The following is an 11,633-nucleotide window of genomic DNA, read 5'->3' as shown; positions in this document are numbered from 1 at the left end:
AAATTAAAAATTCAATCTTTGATTGATATAGATGATTCAGGTCTTCCTATTTTTTGAGTTAAATTTGGTACTTTCTGATTATAAGGGAATTGTTCATTTTATATAGAACATTTAATGTAAATAGTCCCTGTTTATCTTAGGGGATCTGTCCAAGACCCTCAGCAGATGCCTGAAACTATGGATCAAACCAAATCCTATATGTAATAAGACTTTTCATATATATATATTAAAGTTTAATTTATAAATTAGACACAGTATGAAATTAACAATAATTCTACTACTAATAAAATAGTTTTAACAATATACCATAATAAAAGATTATGAATGCAGTCCCTATTACCATAAATTATGCAGTCAAGTTTCTCACATTTGATGAAATTGCAGGGGTCAGCACATCCTGAGTGCTATGGATAAGCCTTCCCCTGGGAAAACCACCTTCGTGATCATAGTATCTCCCCTGCCAGGTAAGTATATCATTTTTTAATGAATTACTGAAACCTGGATATTTTCAGCAAATGACCTAATTTGGATTTGAATCTAATTGTTTCTTGATCTCTTTTAGTACTTCACAGTATAATGACTTTAAAGAGTGGAAATAGTTAAACTTTGCTCTTTACAAGTGATTTCTGGATAAACTAATTAGTTATCACCTAGCAGAGATGTTAATTTGGGTGTTCTGTCATTGAACGAGCTAACTAGAATTGAAGAAAAGAATTTCAGTTGTTTGAGGAATTGCAGAAAACATTAAGAGGTTGGTTGCAAGATATGCAAGAGTAGGCTGTCTCTGTATAACGGCAGCTGGACCCCTGTCTGCATCTCCATCTTAGGCTACTTCCCTCATTCAAATGGCTCAGGTGGGTCATCTGAATTCAGTGAAGAATGCCATTTAGGTGTTGGGACTTCTTTTCTAGAACATGACATGCTGATAGTTGAAGAGAGTTTCTCCTAGGATCAAGCCTCAGTCCCCTAGAATTAAGGTTAAGATTTTTGGAGTATATAATTATGGTATTACACAACACACTAAAATATCTATACTTCATGGAACGCATGCTACTGCCTGTGTGATGATGGTGAAGATCCTTGACTTCCCTGAGCTTCAGTTTCCTCTTTCATAAAATGGGACAATACTGTTATTTAAGTTTCTGATCATCAAAATTCCTCTTTTATTTAGAAATTCAACTTTAATTTCCATATGCTCTGTTTTTATAGTTACCTGTGTTCTCTCTCTAGGTCAGTCTTCAGTGGTACCTTCATCATAGTAGACACAGAAGTGAACTGCATAGATGCAGATGTTTGAGTACACTAGATAATAGTGTTTCAGGAAACCACTGGAGAACTGACAGTGTAGGAAAGTGTCAGGGGTCAGAGCAGGGGGTCTGGAGTCAGCTTTGGAAACGCCTCTGTGACTTACTATTTCTCTGACCTTGCAGAATTTATTTACTCTCTCTGTGCTGCAGATACCTTATCTTTAAATTGAGGATGATATGACTATCTTCCTTATTAGGTTGTTAGAGGGATTAAATAAATTTCATAGGCCGTAAAGTGGCTATATCAGCACTAGGCACATTGTAAGATGATGCAATTGTTAGAGATGATGGTAACGATATCATCTCTATTGTCTGACTATAGTTTTTTTTTTTTTAAATTTCCCGTAACTATTTCAATGTTGAAAGTTGGTTTTCTTTTCAACAAATTACATATGTGAGAAAGGAATAAGAGAAATCTGAGTGACGTCATAAAAATCCTTGACTCTGTTGGCAGGCAAGAATTAAGAATGAAAAAAGGAAGTGACATGTACTAGCAGACTGGACAGGTCTGTGCTAACCGTGGGAGAGCACAGCCACCAGTACAGAAATAGGATTGGGTAAAGCTGCTATATTTGAGACAGCTTTACTGTTAGTCAAGAAACCCTACCAAGAGGAGAGATAAATGGTCTTTCTTTGCTGGACCTCTTACTACCTCCAAAGAACTGAGAAATGAGGTAAAATGGCTTATAGGCTTTCCTTCATCCCAGAGGAGTTGAGTTTCTTACTCAGCCTGAAGGTCCTGGGCCTCATTCAGAGACTGGCCTTGAGACCCAAGAGAAAACCCAAGTCAACAATGCCTGTGAATATAAGCAGCCCCAGTGGAGGTGTCTACAGCACAGCCAAGGGCCCTCACAGAGTAGGTGCTCTAATGAGCCTTACAGAGCCACAAATCCTCTCTGTGACTTGGAGGGAAGTCAGAAACCTAAGTGGGAATTAATGAACCAAGACAAACCTCACAGTGGCAGGCTTAAGTCAGAAGCCAGGGCACAGAAACCAGCTGTAGAATTCTGGGAATAAAAAATTTATGGTAATCTTTGGTGAATAGAAATTGAAGCAGAGAATGTTAGACGTTATCTAACCTAAGTTGTCAACAATCCACGGTTGCTCAAATTGTGCTCAAATTGGGTGTTCACACTGACTCAGATCTTAGTCTGAAGATACAGTGCTATGTCACTGCAAATTGCCTTCAAATCTTATTTTCTTTTAGATTTGGAAGCAAATGTAAAAATCCTACCTACAGTTGTTCATATTGTTTAGTGGAGATTTTCTTTCCTTTTCCTTTTGTTGGATAGGAGCTAAATTAAATATCTGTAGGAAAATATTTTTCAAAAATCTACAAGTTAGGCTTTTGTGGAGAGGAAACTTGATTATTTAGAAGGAAAATCTGCACTGGGCTTACTTCCATTTGGAAAAAAAATATTCAAAATATGTTTTGGATGAGATGAGAATAGATGTGGTAGGAAAAGCAGCAGCCTATTGTGTAGAATAATTTTCTGCTTTATCCTTGTTACTGCCTTATCCTTGTTACTCAAGTTTTATCAGAAATCTGAGGATGAAGTGTTGTATCAAGATTTTTCTGGCAGTGCTGTGGGCAGAATAGGTGGGGCAGCTGATGTTGCAGCCATTCATGTGGCACTTGGTATGGCTACTCTTTCAGGTTGGTCCTGCCTTCTGAGCATATTGGAGTGAAGAAAGGTCTATTCACTGATGGTGCTGCCAATAGACAGGATCTATGGCTGCCCTTGGCTCTATTCACCCTTCCCTTGGGTAGAATTGCCAGGCTATTTTATCTGAAATACTGTGAAGAAGAGCCTACATACTCATTAGAATGAACCAGAGCACATGGGCAAAAATCATTTAAAATAGGGACCCTCTTTTCCACTGCAGACTCAAATAGAAATTTAATAACTATAAAATGTTACTGTCATTTTACAGTCACAGAAGGCAAAATAATTTTCAGATATCTTGTCCTTTGCTTATTTATTTTTATTATTTTAATTGGTGCATTGTAACTATACATTAGTGGGTTTCATTATGCTATATTTGTACCTGCGCATAATACAATTTGATCAATATAATTTTCTATTCATTTCCTTTCACTTCTCCATCCTCCTGATCTGCTTGATCTATTCAGCTGGTCTTTAGAAGGAAAGAATTAAAAATATATAATACTGCTAATCTGATCAAATATTTGGAGCAAAAATTAATTTCTTTTTATTGTTGTTGTTTTTCTTTTTGGAGATAGGGTATTGCTGTATTTCCCATCCTATGCTTGAACTCACAACCCCCACAACCTCATCCTCCCTTGTAGCCAAGATTTCAGGCATATGTCACTGAGTTCACTAAATATTGTTATATATGTTAGTCACTATACCAAAAATTAATTTCAAGGGAATTAAATAATCACTGCCATTAGCTTAAATGCTTACTTGGTGTCCTGTGCATAGTTTTTAATATTTACAACAACTTTTAGAAGTAGGTATTATCCCAACTTAAGAATAAAGACAAACTGTGTCTCAAAATAGGAGTTGGCCTGACTCAGTGAATAAGGAGCAGGTCTAGGATTCCACTCAGACCATCTTAGTGAAGAACAAACATAGCATGCGCCATATTGGCCTTCCCCTATTGAAGCATAGAAAAGGATGAAATTAAGTTATCAAATAGTACTCTTGTGATAGGAAAGAATTTTTTTAGGCATAAAGTCACTGAAAAACCAAAGAATAAAATACAATATAAAATCAAGCACAACATAGAAATATCTAAAACATGTAATTCCAAATTTAAAGTAAATTTGGCAACAGAAAAAAAAATTGGAATATGCATGGCAGTCAAAAGATTATGAGTCTTAAAATATTGTAAACTCTGAAAACCAAGAGTAAAATCTTATTAGAAAACTGGAAAGAAAAGACATTTTAGATAAAAAGCAAATGGAGAGTAAGTGTGAAAATATATTCAAACACCATGAGTAGCGATTTTTCACTTTCTAGATTGGCAACAATTATGGACAGAATACTGTTCAATAGGAGTTTTCATATACTGCTCCTAGGCTTGTAAATATTTTTAAAAGCTTTTCTGGAAAGCGGTTTAGCAATGGCTATCAAGAGTACAAAGGAGTGCAAATGTTTTGAATAATTGATGCCACTTCTGGGGATATTTTTCCTATGAAAAGAAGATTATGTGCTAGGTCATGGGATATCAGGTAGAACTATATTTTAGTACAAAATCCATTTATTTATACTTGTCATGTGTAAAAGGCCAAATTATTTTAATCAATCCAACTCTCAGTTTCCTCATTTATAAATTGCAAATGATACTATTACTTGTTATGCTTGAATTCGGGTCCCCCAAAACACCAAAAGAGACCAAGATCCATGTAAGCACAAAGAGGTGTTTATTGGGAGCTAGTTCTGTCCTCCACGTGCATACAGCAACTGGTGACACTGAGAGGCCAGGGTTTGCAGCAGTTTCTCTTTGGGGAAGGCAGGAACTTCACATACAACATAGCATCTCTTACAAATCATCACTCTCCTCGGGGAAAATTATAAAACAACTCTAAAACATGATTAGCACATTCACTGGCAGGAACAAGTCGTGTAATGGTGATTGGTTAGTACAAGAAGGGAATTCCTTTGAATTGATTGGTTTAAGCCATGAGGGGTGTACGTGCTGAACTACATGGTTTCCCAACATGTTATCAACCACCATAAACTACTGGGAGGGTCATCTGGCATCCCAGGTATTTTCCCTGTCTCATACTGATTGGTGGATGCTAGGGGGTTGCTATGGGTCCTCACCTAGTCTGACTGAGTCAGGGACACCTGGCGCAGATCTCTCCTGTTATTTGTAGATAAACAACTCAGCAGGGTGGGTATGTGCCTAGGAGTGCTCTGTGGGTCTTTCCAAGGACAAGGGTCACACCCCCTTCCTTAGACAGGCTTTGCTCTGAGGTAGAGGCTGGTTTCTCAACTGGTTGGCAAAATTTCTTTGAGGATTATGTGCATAATGTACATTAAAGAGTTAGCCTGTGTATAGCAATTATAAATTTAAGTGACTTTTTTTTTCATATTGTTGCTGTTGTTTTATCATATAGTTTTATTGGTAAGAGTAAAATTAGTGGAAACAAACATTTTCAAAGAAAAATTTATAACTCGAGTAAATCTTCAAAATGTATTCTAAAGTAAAAAAAAATAGCTATATATTTGATTGCAATTTTTCAGGACTCATGAAAGAAAATATACCAAAATGATAACATTGGTAATCACTGGATATTTATTTATTTATATTTTTGCTTCTTTGTTCTTTTCTCAATTTTTTAGGTTTTCTTAATCAGAAAAATTTCTTTCCCATTCTAAAAATCCCTAAGTACTTTTAATGGGACATTAGAGTGAAAGACCAGCCCTTACCATAATATTCTAGGGAGGAACAAAGGAACAAGTGTCTAAAACCAAGGGAGTGGCAATTTTGATGAGGTATGCTGTAAAGTCAGTTTCCTCTGTATTTCAGAAGTGAGAGAGTATGAAATTTAGATATCTAGAAAGTGATTCTTAATGAGAAACATATCAGAGTTTTAGTGCATTTGATATGTTCAATGAACTATTGAAGGAAGCCAAAGGGAAAGGAAATATGTTTTTTAAACGAAGTTCCCAAACTTCAGATATCTTGATAGATTATCAGTAGTGAAAAAATGTGTTTAGATTCTTCTATGTGTATATATATCTTGTCCAGTGAACTAGACAGTAAGTACTTCAAGATAAGTGGAAAATTCATACTGGAATTATTTTCAGCTGTGAATATTATGTGAATAATATAGTATAAAGTATATTCCTGTTCTTTTCTTATTTTTACTTCCTTGTGTGAGACTGTCCCCTGATTTATCCAAGTATGTCCATTGCCTCAGGAAGGATCTAGTCAGGAATGTTAGAGCTTGAAAAAAAGATAAAAAATTTACTATTTAAATTTTGGCTATAAATGAAGTGATTGAGTCTGGGGTGAGAAAATATGCCAGGATTTACTGAAAAGAGACTTTTCTGAAATCCAAAAATTTATTCTTTCCACATTCAGAGTCAATCCTAGGAGACTGGGATCACAGAATTTTCTTTAAACTATAGTGTAAAAAGGATCAAGAATGTAACTAAAGCAAATGTAATAAGAGTAAGGATAAAGAAGAAAGACATACACTAGAGGAAGACTGACTAGAATGAGATGCATCTGATTTCCTATTTATTGGTCTCAGCCACAAAACTATGCAAATCTGACCAAAGTCTCAGACTATTCAGTTCTTTGCATCCATGATGTCCCAGGAACCACAGAAGAGCAAGAGGGGAAGCAAAGTCTATTTAAATGTCTATAAAAGGACTCCAAACCCCCAAGGTCTGTACTTGGTTTACAAGAGACCTGGGATTCCTACATGCCTGCATCTCATGGTGAAGTTGGGGGAGGAATTAAGAGGACCTGGGATTCAAGAGACAGTCTAGGTGTTAGAATAAACAGGCTAGAAAGATTATTTCACAGCCAGTGGCATTGTGTGTGACTATGGGCCTCAATAGTAGGCTCCGCAAACAATTTATAAAAACCAGGTGGGTTTACCTGGGCTCCTAGTAGGGCAGAGCAGCCTGGACTCATACCATATCTAGACTGTGGTAGACATCAGTGCAGGCATCAGTTCATAGGAGTAAAAGTAGACCAACCCTATTATAAAGGAGACTAGTTAAGACCCAAGTCAGAGACCTGTCACTATGAGCAGTCACAATTTCCCCCATACCATGTGAGGAATAAGGAGTAGAGGAAGAATAAAACCAGATGAAAAAGGGTAAACCAGGTCTTACAGGGACTTTGAATTTCAAATTGGCAGATAATTACCCATTGGATCAGTGGTTTTCAGTTTTTTTTTTTTTTTCTCACATTGCAATCACCTGGGACACTTAAAATTTCTTAAGTCCAAGACCAGTTAACTTCTGGAGGTGGATTCTGGCATTCATGTTTTTAAGAGTTCTTCACATGATTAAAAAGTGCAGTAAGATCTCAGTTCCACTGCAATGAAGACAAAGAAACTTGATGGAGACTTTTAAATTGGGTATTAACTTTAATTGGCCAGTTTAGTTTATTTTTCCTCCATTGCTTAAATTCTTATATATTCCAACGCAGGATAAAATTACTTACAGAAATGCTTTAAGAAAATTTGTATCTGAAATCACATATTTTCAGCCTTGCTCTACTTAACAACATATGCTTACCACTTGCCAGGCTTTAGTCTTAGTGTTTTGCGTGTATTTTTATTTAATGTTCAGTGTTGATTTAGAAGGTAAACACTATTAATAATCCTACTTTATATTAGAAAGATGCAAAGGATGCATTAATCCATTTTGTGCTACTATAACAGAATATCTGAGTGTAATGGTCAATTTGAATTGTCATCTTGATTGGATTAAGAGATACCAGAGATTAAAAGGCTTCTGGGTATGTCAATGAGGGTGTGTCTAGGAATGATTGGCATGTGGGAGACCAAACTGAAGAGGAGGCCCTCCCTACAGGTGGGCAGCACCATCTAATAGGTAGCTTGGATGGAATAAAAGTTGGAAGAACAAGGAAGGAAGAGCAGCTGAATTCCTCTTGAATGAGTTCTTGATTGCTGCTGTGCTCATCTAAGGATTTTGAACTCTCGCTTCTTCACTCTTCCAAAGAGGACTGTGCCAGTGATTCTCCAGGGAGTTTCTAGAAGCCTTCAGTCTTGGAGGAGGGTAGCAGGGCTGATCCCTCTTGTTCTGGTACTTCAGCCTCTGGCACTGTGCAGCTACTGGTTCTCCCAGCTCTCCAGCGTACAGACAGCCATTGGGGACTTTCCAGTTTCTGGTGGCTTTAAGACAATCTAATAAATCCCCTTTTTATAACCATATTTCCTGCTGATTCTGAGATAGGGTAATTTATAAAGTGCAGAATTGTACATCTTACAGATTTGGGGGCTGTCAAGTTCATGCCTGCATCTATCAAGGATTTCTTTCTGTTTCATCCCATGGAAGAAGGCAGAAGGGCAAGAGAACATGTAAATGAGAAAGTGAGGGTGAGAGAAAGGAAGGGGCAAAGTTCATCTTTTCGTGAAGATCTAGACTAAAATAACTAAACCACCCCTATGAGAGTGGCAATCATTCATTCATCAGGGCAGAGTCCTTGTGACTTAATCATGTAGTGAAGGCCTACCCCTCAACACTGTTTAATTGAGGTTTAAGAAGCCAATATGTGAACTTTTGGGGACACCTTCAAACTATAGCCAAGAGGTTAAGTAACATTCTAGTTCACCTAGAGCAAGTGTTCCCCACAGAAGAAGGTTATCTCTGAAGCCCCTTTGCCACCACTCCAACTACTACATGGGATCTGTCAGACATTGCTATTTCTTTCCTGAGGTTCCTACTACACAATGGAATAAGGTTTACCTTCCATTTTAAAAAATTAAATAGAAAATTTCAAATGTTGTATGAGTATTTGAAAATCACAATGTTTATTCCAATAATCTGTACTTGCTTATATTAACATCTACTAAGAGTTTGTCAAGGTTCTTGAAAGAAGTCTTTCATGTCTTATCCCAGTCATCATTTTTGGAATATCCCCTATCTGCTGATTCAGATATGGTTTGAATGTGTCCCCCAATGTCTTATGTATTGGAAACTTGGTCCTCTGTGTGCCTATGTTAAGAGCAGAGGGAACCTTCAGATGAGGCCTACTGAGAGGTCATTAGGTCATCGCAAGCATGCCCCTGAAAAGCATTAAGATAGTTTCATGGGACCCAGAATTAGTTCTTGTGAGAAGGTTGTTATAAAAAGAATAACCTGAATCTCCACTCTTGCTCTGGTTTCCAGTCTCTTCATGCCATCTCTTCCTTTTGTAAAGCATTTCTACTATGATGACATTTACCCTTAAGCCCTCACCAAAGACTAAACCAATTGGGCTGATGTTGGACTTCCAGCCTCTCAAATGTGAGCTAAGTAAACTTCTTTCTTCATAAATACCCAATTTCAGTTATTTTGTTCTAGTAACAAAATGGACTAGTTTACTAATCTTAGACTTTTGAGTTTCCCGTAAACAAGATAAACAGCTCAAGTATTACCTCCTTCTTGAAACCTTTTCTGATGCTTCAAAGAGCTGATATGTTTTATGTGTTAATTTTCATTGCATGGGTCCTCTTTCTTTATCACATTCACATACCAGCTCATATTATATCACTACACAGTGGTACTTATTTTAACATCTCTCTCCATCCTTCTGCTGCATTCTTCTAATACATGTTCCTTTAGGCAAGAAGTGTCTTATTTATCTCCGTATCTCTTGAATTATTAACACATTGTCTTGTTCTGTTCCTGCTCAAAACCATACATTTTAATAGAATTTCATGCAAATGTCCATGACTCAAATCTAACACACATGGGAAAATGGTTTCATCAAAAACCAATAAGTACTAAAAATATAAAATAGTTTCAGATGCAACATATTGAAAGTCAACTTCTAACTAAAGAGCATAAGTGTAAGATGAATTAGCTAAAATACTTCTGTTTTCATTTATAGAATAGCTTGAGGTTTCTGCAGTTATTTAAAAATTGTATAACCTCTCAAATTAGCATATTAGGACTATTTGTTTTGTGCTGCCATATGTGAAAAGATGATTTTAGTTGAAGTTTCTCATCCTTCCATATTCTCATGACATATTCTTTTTGTATTTAAGAGGCAGCATTGTAGAATTTTACAGGTGGACAATAAATTTAAAAGATTTAGTGGTAATGAGAAGATTTTTGTTTTGCAAAAAAAAGAGGGTTATATCTTTAACTTAACTGATATTTAATTGCTTTGGCCATAGATTTGTTTGTCTATTAAAATGTTATTTCAGTTTTTCTTAGGATTTATAAATACCCTGCTTCCCAAATTGCAGGATGTCCTTATTCCCTTTGATTCTATATTTTCTGGATGTTTGTTGCCTTAAAGAAGTATCAAGGAAAAATGTGATTTTCCTTTTCTTTACCTGTGACCTTTTAAACTAATGCTAAAAAGATATCAGATTTAATATAATTTCTCTGTCTGGTGTGCTTTTTAAATAGATAAAACGATATTGAAGTGATTGACACTGAATTGGCTGATAAAGAATACATTTCAAATTTAATATCTGATGGGTACCTGGTAAAAAGATAGATTCCAGTTTGCCCATTAGCCTAAAGTTCAAAAATTTTATTGTGCCTTATAATACAAGCCAAGAGCAAATTGTTTCAAATTCTACAAATCTCCACATCACTCTACACATTTTTAATCTCCCTCTAAATTCTTCATGTACTATTGATGTGTCTTTCAGAGATAGCTATGCTAAAAAAAAAGTTTAAGAAATACTTTTGAACTCTATGAAGAGGGCAAGCACTCAATGGTATATTTTGAATTCTGGTTCAATTACTTTGTGATGAGAGATTTTCTTTATTCACAAATGAGTACTGCTGGTTGAAGGTAGAGGTCAGCTGTTTATATACTAACATGTGGCAATTATGATGAAACAAATTCATTCTGAAATTCTGTTGTAACTATGGTGACCAGAAATAAATGAATTCTTTTAGAAATACAAAAAGTCACCCCAGCAGGATAGAGTAAATATTATCTCTTATTGATTTATGAAGGTTCCAGATGACAAAAAGTGGTTAATATATTTCTGTCATGAAACACATTTGTTAGGGCTTCTTCTTCTTGATAGAGCCATTGTCTATTGAAATGAGTTAGCTAGATATCATTAACTTTCCTGTCTTTTTTCCAATACTTTTCCCCTTATAATGATAAGAAACTATCAGCCTTTCTACCATCTTCTATATTCTGCTTAGGGGTGAGAAGAAGGGTGTTTGATTTAAGGATTATTTCTGATTGTTTTTGGCTAAAATAATGACTCAACCAAAGATTGTTAGTATAAAAAGGTTGCACATTTCTTCTGAGGGAGAATTTGTTTTTGATATTTTATTTCACTTTCATTTGGACAAAAAATATAATTCACTTGGTTTCAGATGGCTTGTGCTTATAGTGGAATTTGATGGAATAAAAAAAATTAAACTTTTAGTAATTTGGTCTTTAAGTATACTAATTTAAAATTTCATTTGAGTAAAAAAAATGTGAAGCTAAAATGAATAGCATTATGTAGCAAGATTTGGATTTTTGTGTCCCAGATAATTGTGGGAAGGTGTCAGTGTGGCTCTGGGGGTAAAATGCCCACATAGTGTACTTACTTATGTCCTTTCCCTAACATCAGCTCAATATTTTGCATCTTGGTTAAAAGTAAAAGGTCATTATGAATTTTTTTCCTCCATAATATTGATA

The 11,633-nt window shown here is 35.8% G+C and overlaps 1 non-coding gene and 1 pseudogene across 1 annotated transcript; one reads left to right on the top strand and one right to left on the bottom strand.

The window, feature by feature from the left end:
- Positions 1-312: 312 nt before the first annotated feature.
- Positions 313-472, bottom strand: LOC143640793 (U1 spliceosomal RNA). The gene has a single exon (XR_013155149.1). It is a non-coding gene; the product is annotated as a U1 spliceosomal RNA (small nuclear RNA).
- A 1,514-nt stretch (positions 473-1,986) lies between these two features.
- The window catches only part of LOC143640792 (actin-related protein 2/3 complex subunit 1A pseudogene), a 71,739-nt pseudogene continuing 62,092 nt past the window's right edge, over positions 1,987-11,633 (top strand).

The sequence above is a fragment of the Callospermophilus lateralis genome, unplaced genomic scaffold (genome assembly GCF_048772815.1).
Source record: "Callospermophilus lateralis isolate mCalLat2 unplaced genomic scaffold, mCalLat2.hap1 Scaffold_609, whole genome shotgun sequence".
NCBI classification, from domain to species: Eukaryota; Metazoa; Chordata; class Mammalia; order Rodentia; family Sciuridae; genus Callospermophilus; species Callospermophilus lateralis.
Note: the sequence above shows the minus strand (reverse complement) of the source record. Positions and strands in the feature narration are given on the sequence as shown.